The sequence below is a fragment of the Pteropus vampyrus genome, unplaced genomic scaffold (assembly GCF_000151845.1).
Source record: "Pteropus vampyrus isolate Shadow unplaced genomic scaffold, Pvam_2.0 Scaffold23, whole genome shotgun sequence".
NCBI classification, from domain to species: Eukaryota; Metazoa; Chordata; class Mammalia; order Chiroptera; family Pteropodidae; genus Pteropus; species Pteropus vampyrus.
The window spans coordinates 10,803,570-10,813,441 of NW_011888804.1; positions in this window are offsets into that span (position 1 = coordinate 10,803,570).

Genomic DNA, 9,872 nt, shown 5'->3' on the forward strand with positions numbered 1-9,872 from the left:
TTTATTACTATTTTTTGTGTTAGAGTATTAGGGTTATGGAAGGTTTAAAATAATTTTCATGACCATATTTTAATATCTTTTAAAAGCATACATTTCTTTTGGGCCCTGTAGACAATTTCCCAACTTGCCTTTATTGGAATACTAGCCCTGATCCATGCTCTGGAAATAGAAAAGTTCTATGGTCAAACTAACACTGGGAAAAGCCAAAACTTAAGAGTCACAGTGAGATTTCATTTTCAAAATAGAAGCCCTGATTCCAAACCCACTCACTGGCAGGCTCTCCATCTCCAAAATGGTAACTCTATCTTTCTGGTTGCTCAAGCCCAATGCCTTGAAAGCATCCTGGCTTCCTTTCTTTCTCTCACTCATTATCCATCACTGTCTTCAAAATATATTTAAGATCCAATCAGTTTTCTCTCCTTGCCTGCCATCACACTGATCCAAGCCCCATCTCCTCCCTTGCCGCTATCCTGCTGCCCTACGGTCTGTTCTTCACACAGCCTTGAGTTGTAGCCACCAGAGCTAAGGCTGGATCTGGGTGGTGTGACCAATTGACAGAGAGGCAGAACCAGAACCCTACTGCTCAATTAATCCAGCTCAGGAGTTCATTCTGCAGAATACGAGGAAGGACCTGAAGCTTGGGCCCAGAAGGGAGTGCTGAGTGCTCCACTCTGGAGGCCTGAGGGTCTAAAGAGGGTTCTCAGCTCTGCTGGTGCTTTCTGCCAGAAGAACAGTGCAGCTGAGCCCTCCACACAGACCTACCCAGGAGTGGTGGGTCAGGCCCCCCTGTGGACCAGGTTGACAAATGACCTAGATTTAGAGGAACCCTATGACTTCTTCACCCTTCAGAGGAACTCTTTGACTATCCTCACTTAATGCAAAGATGTCTGATTGTGGTCGATGGGATACCTGAGAGCTCCTGAGTCTCTCTTTTCTCTGGTTGGGCATAACCTGGGCCACGGTTTTGCTAATACTGTTAATAATTATCACCCACTCAGTGCTTACTCCACTCTAGGTGCTTTTCTATTATTAACACATTTAATTCCCATTACAACATTAATAATAACATTTAGTAATAATAATAATAATAATAATAATTATTATTATTATTATTATCCTTATTCCACACATAAGAAAACAGGTCACACAGATGTAAATGGAAGAGGCAGGTTTCAAAACTGGGTAGCTTGGTGCCAGAATCCAAGTTCTCAACCACTGGCTACAGGGCTTCTCACTGCTTTCTCATTCTTTATCTTTCCAGGCTCCAGGGTCCAGTCTGTGATGATTCAGTCAGCCTCAGTGTTAGGTCCCTGGGAGCTATGGTCACCACATCCTTCACAGGAAGCAACAGCATCAGGTATGCCCCAAACTGGTATAAGCATCTGCCAGGTTTCCAAAGTCCTCATCTACAAGAACTCAAGGGTCCTGACTCAGTTCCCTGGCTCTAAGTTGGACAACATGGCCTTCCCGACAAGCCTAGTTGTTACTGTCACTCTTATGACACCACAGTTAAGCCTGCATGAATCAGAACTCCAGACCCCAGGGGAAATGAGACACATACCTCCCAGTTTCCTCTAGCACACCTATGATGTTGTCTACTGGGTAAATTTTACTCTTTCTTGTTACTGAAATGGTTTATAAATCAATTCTGGCATTTTTGTGTTTCTTGTACTCACGTATTATTTATATCAGCTCCCTGCATGTCTTTGTTTTATGGCTGACTATGATGTATTGATAACCATTCATCTGTGGCCCTTATGCTCAGAAGTCAGTTTGGCTGGACCTAAAATCCCTGGCTTGCATTTTCGTTCCTTGAATATCTTAAATATATCACTCCAACTTTTTCTGGCATAAAATATTGCCCTCAAAAAGCCTGATGATAATCTGGTTTTCTTACCTTTGTGAGTGATTCGTTTTTTTGCCTGGATGCCCGAAGTATGTCTTTTTTTCTTTTAAGTTTAATAATTTTACTACATTACATCTTGGTGTTTGTCACTGTGATCAATTTTCTCCATTTCATAGTTTCTTTCCAAATATATAGTTTTTCAAAAAAAAATTTTGCTAATTTCAGGAGAGTTTTCTTGCCTCTGCACTATTTGTACTTGAATTTGTACTATTCTCTTGTTTTGGTTTTCCTTTTTGGGATCTCTTATTATATGTGTATTGATTTTTTTGCCTATCTTCTAAACCTATAACTTTACTCAATACTGTTTTGTTTATTTTATATACTGGAAAGAAAAAAAAAAGGTTGAAAGACTTAGATGACATGATCTCAAACCTTCCTATAATGCAGTCATCAAACAGAGTGGTGCTGGCATAAGGAGAAAGAGATCAAGAAAATGTAATAGACCTTTGAGTAAAGGACAGGCATATATAATATCAACTGGTTTTTGACAAAGGCACCACGGCAATTTAATAGGAGACAGGAAAGTCTTTTCAGTAAACGGTGCTTGAAACAAATAAACCTCAACTTCTACCTCATACTCTTCTGGTGTCTGCTGCTATCCATTACTTTACCCATTATACCTATTTTGCCTATACTTCCCATAAATGAGGAGAGATAGTTCCTTAGGTGACAGGCTCCTTAATGGAACTATGATTTTATTCCTCTATAACTAAAAAATTATTGTTTTACTAGTTACTTAGCAGTTTTTTCCCCTTAAATCAAAATAATATATAACAGTAATTCTAAGCTAAGGCTCCCCAAATTGTCAGAAAACTGAACCCAAAGTGTCAATTTTTTCTTTGTTTCTCATGCACAAACCCGTGGACTGAAAAAAAGTTGATGTGAAACTTATATAAACAGAAACGTGCAGTTATCATAAATATACACTTGCGGATTCCATTCACATGCAAACACCCATGTTACCATCACCCAGATCAAGACAAGGAACATTTCCAACATACCAGAAGGCTTCCTAGTTGCTCTCCCAGTTATTACGCCCTCCCAAACTCTTCTGTTAAAGGTTGAATGCCTGTGTACTCGCCCTCGTGTGTGTGTGTGTGTGTGTGTGTGTGTGTGTGTGTGTGTGTGTGTGTGTGTGTGTGTAGTGTGGATTCAGGCTGGGTGAAGGCTGGAGTTAAGAGGGCAGCGTCTGTAATATCTCCTCAGAAGCAGCAGAGGGCACTGCTGGCATGTCCCTGAAAGGTGCAGAAGGTGTTGCTGATCTGTGCCCCTGACATGGCTCTACTGAGAAATGAAGGAAGAGGAGAAACAGCCCCTGGAAGGGGGTCTGGGGTTTTTCCTAGGTACAGCAGGGGCAAGGTTGGGGGAAGTCTTAGAACATGTTAGTCCCACACCCAAAGGTACAAACAGGAAGAAGAAATCATCTTATCAGAAACAGAAAAAATCAAAGCAAACAATTGCAGAGTCCAGAAACAGCTTACATGGCCTTGAGTGTAGTAAGGACTTCCCAGATATTTATCTGGCCCAGGCTTGCCCTCATAGCTCAAGATTCATATTTCTCTTTGTATTTGTACCAGCTACTTCCTGTAGTCTCCACAGCCTTCTCAGGTCAGATGGGGATGCAACCACCTGTCCTCTCTCCAGATGCTTAGTCACTTGCCCAGCCCTGCTACTTATCCCCTTCCCCCATCATGGTGGGCAATTAATACAGCTGTATCGATTACGTATATCACATAATGAAGGTATATACGAAGTCTGAAACTAAACTAACAAACCAAATCCAAGAGTATTAAAAGGACAACATCATGATCAGATTAGGTCCATTCTAGCAATGTATTTTAATAGTATTCTTTCTTCCATTGAATTAATTATCTTGGCAACCTTGTTGAAAATCAACTGATCATAAATGTGAAGATTTATTTCTGGAATCTTAATTCTATCGATTGATCTAAATATGTCTATCCTTATGCCAGTACTATACTGTCTCAATTACTCTAGTTTTGTAGCAAACTTTGAAATCAGGAAGTGAGTCTTCCAGCATTGTTCTTTTCCAAAACTGTTTTGACTAGTCTTAGTTTTTTGGATTTCAATATGAATTTTAGGATCAGCTTGTCAATTTCTGCAAAGAAGCCAGCTGGGACTTAGATAGACATTGCATTGACTCTGTCGTAGATGAATTTGAGGACGATCGACATCTCTTACTAGATACACTGGGTGTTGAATTTTACCAAATGCTTTTCCTACCTCTAATGAGATGATAATATGGCTTTCTTCTTTCATATGCTTATTTGGTAAATGACACTGATATTAGAGCAATATAAAATTGCTGATATTCGACCACGTTTGACCAAACACAATTTCACTTAGTGCAACCTAATGGATTTTCTAATATAGTCATGTGCTGCATAAGGATGTTTCTGTCAATGACAGATGGCATATATGACAGTGGTCCCATAAGATTATAATGAAGCTGAAAAATTTCTATTACCTAGTGACGTCATAGCCATTGAAACAAAGTGCAACAGATTACTCACGTGTTTGTGGTGATGCTGGTGTAAAGAAACATACTTCACTGCCAGTCATATAAAAGTATAGCACATACAATTATGTAAAGTACATAATACTTGATAATGATAATAAATGACTACTGACTGGTCTATATATTTACTTTTTATTGTTAGAATGTACTCTTTCTACTTAAATTTTTTAAAAAGTTCATTGTAAAACATTATGTTGTGTTACACCAGCAGCAGCATCTCTTGATTGCGCCCTTTTCTCTTGTGCTTGATTTAATCTTGTGTTGTTTTGTACAGTAACATGCTGTACAGGCTTATAGCCCAGGAGCGATAGGCTTTACCATACTGCCTATGTGTGTAGTAGGCTTACCTAGGTTTGTGTAAGTACACTGTATGATGTTTGCGCAACAAAATTGCCTAGCAACAAATTTCTCAGAATGTATCCTCATTGCTAAGCAGTGCATGATTGTAGTCTTTTGAATAAATGGTTGGGATAATTAGATATCTATACACAAAAGAATAAAGTTGGACCCTCACCATATCAAAATGACCTCAAAATAAATCAAGATCTAAATGTAAAAGTAACAACTATAAAACTCTTAGAAGAAAACAAAAGGGGTACATTTTTGTGACCTTGAATTAGACAATGATTTCTTAGATATGATACTAAAGGTACAAGCAACAAAAGATAAAGTACCTTTCTCCAAAGAAGATACACAAATAGAAGCACATAAAAAGATGTTCGGCATCATTAGTCATCAAGGAAATGCGAATCAAAACTACATTGAGTAAGTCGGAGAAAGACAAGTGCCATATGATTTCACTTATAAGTGGAATCTAAAGAACAAAATAAATGAACAAACAAAACAAAAACAAACTCATAGATACGGAGGACATTTCGATGGTCGTCAGATCAGAGGGGCGTTGGGGAGATGGGTGAAAAATGGGACGGGATTGAGAAGTACAAATTGATAGTTAAAAAATAGTTATGGGGTTGCAAAGTATAGCATAGGGACTATAGTTAATGATATTGTAATAACTATGCATGGTTTCAGATGGGTACTAGATTTATCAGGGCGTTCACTCCATAAATTCTATAAATGTCTAATCACTATGTTGTGTACCTGACAGAATTTTTTGCTCATAGTTCTGGAGGCTAGGAAGTCCAAGATCAAGGCACCATCATGGTGAGAGCCCTCTTCCTGGTTCATAACTGGCACCTTCTCACTCTGTCCTCGCATGGTGGAAGGGACTAGGATCTCTCCAGAGCCTCTTTTACAAGGCACTGATTGCATTCATGAAGACTCCATCCTCATGATCCAAGTACCTCCCAAAGGCCTGCCTCCTAACACAATCATCTTTGGGGGTTAGGATTTTAACATATGGATTTGGGAGGGACACAAACATTCAGACTGTAGCAATATGTTTCCCTAAATGGCATAATTCATTGCTTAGTTTTAATTATATTGGAACTTTATAAAAAAAGTATCAGGATGTGTTTATGCTTCTTTCACTCAACATTGCATTACTAAGATTCTTATCTGTTGTTGCTTTGTATTATTCATTTTTACTGCTTTATAACATTTCATCATGGGAATTATACCACAATACATTCATTCATTCATTCTCATCTATGTGCCTTTGGGCCGTTTCCAGGTTTGGGTTAATACTAACTGCTTCTCTGAACATACTAGTACATTTCTTGGTGTATATACCAAGAATTTGCCCCAGATTTATATGTAGAAGTAAAACTGAGCAGTTAAAGGTATCTAAATATCTAATTTTATAAGATAAATGCCACACTGTTTTCCAACCAGCAATGTATGAGATCCTGTTGATCTCTTCAGATCCTGTCGATTTGTCAATTAACTGTTTTGTGATCTTGATTTTACATTTCTCTATTTATTAATGAGGTTGCACATTTCTTGTTTATTGGCCATGCATAATTCCTTTTCTGTGAAATGTCTATTCATGTCTTTTGCCCATTTTTCCATTTTGTCTTTTTCTTGCTTATTTGCTGGAGTGCTTTCATATTCTGGCTACTAATCCTTTTTCAATTTTATGCATTGCTAATATCTTCTCCCAGTTTGTAGTTTACCTTATCTCTTCACTTTTTAGTTAGCAATAATTGCACCTCAGATAAATCTCATTGGCTATGATACTGCCACTGCTCAAAAGCTTTCTCTTCACTTTTTAAAAATTGTTTTTTGATGAAAGAAAATTAGATGTACCAAAAGTAAAACTTTAAACCTTTTATTGGAAAACATAGACAAATATCTTTCTGACTTAAGGTAGGAAATGATTTCTTAAAACATAAAAAGTGGGTTCAGGGCAGCTGGGCACAGGGGACCAGGACAAACTTCCCTCATTTGGGTGGAAGAAGCACATAGCAAGAGATGCATCGAGACCCTCTCCACTGCATGTGGCTTCTTTGCTATCCATCTTTGGCTCCAGGGGTTGCGTGGGCAGTGCCAGAATGCTCACAATGGAGCTTCATGAAGGAGAGGAAGACAGGAAGTCACAAACACGCCAGAGGAATGAATCGAAGGTCCATTCCTTCCCAGCGTACTGGGGAGCAGGCTGTGTAGCTGCCCAGCTATAACTCTCTGGCACTTTCTGGCCCTGCATGTCAGTTTGACCAGGTCATCTGGTGTACCCCCTGCACGTGTCTTGGGCACTCATGAGTTTCCTTGCCTTTTTCTCAGGGCTCCATCCACATCAGCCTTCATTACATTCTACCCATGTGGTGCTGGGGGTCTGGGCACCTCTGACCTCTCGTCGCGTTCCCAGCCCCTAGTCCGCTCTGGCCAAGTGCAGGTCCAAAGCTCAGCCACTGCACTTGTTGTGCCTTTCCCAGGATGCCTTGCTCCAGATCTTTCAGCAGGTTCCAGCCTTGGCTCAATGTCTCTTACCCAGAGGTACCTCACTGGCTGAAAGAGCCCCACCTGGTTTTTCTCTGACTTTGCCCTGTTGTATGGACTTCCTGAATGGCCGTGTCCTTGCTATCAGTGTGAACTGTCTTGCGTCTTCTGTATGTTCCTCTGAGGACAGAGGCCCCTGGTACCCAGCATACGCTCGCTCAGTGATGGCCAGCTGATAGACACATTCCTGGGTTGAGTGCCATGTGTGCGTGCACCTGGTTCCAGTCTCCCAGCACATCCCTGAGCTGCTCTGACCCTCAGCACAGAGGAGGATGCAAAGTTGGGGAGATCAGTGAAGGCCCAATTTTATTCTACTCAGAAGCAAAAGACAAGAAAGAGAAAGAGAGCAACCAGCTGGAAGAGTAAACTGAGTAAAGGAAGTGCTCCCCAAGGAGGGCCTGGCCTCTGGTGTCTTTCCATCCCCAGTACCTCAGTTGGTACCTGCATACTCACAGTAGAGCCTTGATGTATGGACTGAGGAAGGACATTGATATAGAAAAGAGAAAGCACCAGACAGCTCCCTGGAAATCTTCTTTATGTTTCTCCTTCAAATGACATAGGACACAGAAAGTCTGTGGCCCCACCTGTGCCTCCAGCTGCCTTCTCCGACCACAGTTAAGCTCCTCGGTTAAGCTGCATCAGCCTCATGCGCAAGGGTGAGAGCAATGGGGGGTTCTAGTGCCTGTCGGTCCGCTGCATGGCCTGCAGCAGCTTCTGCAGCTCAGCTTGCATCTGGTACAGCTTCCCTTTGTTGACGGGGTCCCAAAAGAAGCCATGCAGGTACACGCAGCCCTCGACAGGGATGAGGTAGAGCACCTGCTTCAGCTCCATCAGCCCTGCCATGTGCTCCAGCAGGCTCAGCAGGCTGGGTCTGGACACAGGGTTATCAGAGAGGCCCAGGGAGCTGAGATGGGAGCAGTGACATAGGGCTGGCAGGATGGCACTGAGGTGGGCATCCTTCATCCGGCAGTGGTTCAGGTCCAGGGGCTGCAGTGTCCCCGAGACCTCCTCCAGCGGGGTTTCTAAGGGCCCAGGGACCACGTGGGACAGGTTGCCACTCAGATCCTACTTCTTCAGGCAGGTGGCATGAAAGTTCTGGGACAAGTAGGTGATATCAGTGTCCAGAAATGCTCGGGAGCCGATCTCCAGGGTGAGCAGTGGTGTCTGCAGGCAGCTGAGGGGAGAAGGTGCAGCTCTCTCAGGGGAGGACCCAGGCCCTCCTAAGGCCAACTCCTCTGAGCAGCTCTTTACTGGAGGGTTCAGGAGCATATTCTTTGGTGTCCAAGAACTGGCTCTGTCTCAACAGACCTACCTACTAAGTCCTCTCCTAACCCCTCTGACTCTAAGTGTCTCTCGGATGGAGTGGAGATCCACATTATACATCCCCAGTACGGCCGCTGATAGGAAACATTTGGAAAGAGTTATTTGGTGATAAGAAATCCACAGGATGAACCATTACTTGGGTTTGGATTTGGAGAAGCTGGGCCCCCAGGAGGGGAAACAGAATGTCCCTACCCAGAAATTTCTAGAGGACATGCACAGAGGGAAATGCTTCCTTCCCACAGTCATTCCCTGGAGCCTTGCACACCCCTCTCTGGGGCAGCACAGTCTCCGAGAGGAGAGGCCTGACCTAAGTCATCTGGCTCTTCTCTCTGGGCCCAGCACAGTGGCAGCACTCAGGAGTGCCCGAAAAGGTGGTTGCGTATACAAAAGCATGTATCTATCCCCATGAGATCTTTGTCTTCTGAAGCAGATCCCAGCCATCAGCTGCAGCCGAGGCCCAGCTTCTCAGACTGCACTTGCGATACCATAAGCAGGTAAGAACGGGCACCACTTCCTATCTTGCTCCGTGCCCTGACTTGACTTGGGGGCATTCTGGGGACTCTTTGGAGGACCCTGCCCAGGCACTCACCTGAGCACTTCACAAAGGTTGCCAGAGAGGTAGGAGTAAGATAGGTGGAGCTTCTGGAGGTGGCCCAGCATGCTGAGCTGGGAGAGGAAGTAGCTGGAGGACTCCTCACTGTCTGGGGAGAAGGCCCAGTGGTAGTAGGCCAGCTTGAGGCTGTGCAGGTTGCAGATCCTTCTCAGCTGGGTGGCAAACAAGCTGTCCTCTGAGAGTGCCCAGAACCAGTCGAATACCTCCAGCTCTAGGATCCTTCAAGGCTGTTAAAAGGCATTTCCTCAATATGCAACTTCCTACAGCAGAGACATAGAGATTCATAACTCTGTTCCATGAGGCCAGAAAGGAACATATCTCACTTGAAGGGGCCTCGCAGGAAGAGATCACTGTGTAATTCCACTGGCTCCCATGACTACCTCGGTCCTTTTCTTGTGTCCTCTGCTGATCTAGTCCTGGCTGTGGCTTGGGGAATTTCCTTCTTGATTGTTGATGGTAACCAAAAAGGGAACCTGGCCAAGGCACCTTTACTCTGAACCTGCTCAAAGTCCAGGGTCAAACCCAGCACCCTCAGTTCTGACCTCCTGTAGGGATGAAGGAGGTGTGATGAGATGCTGGCACCTGGGTAGCCG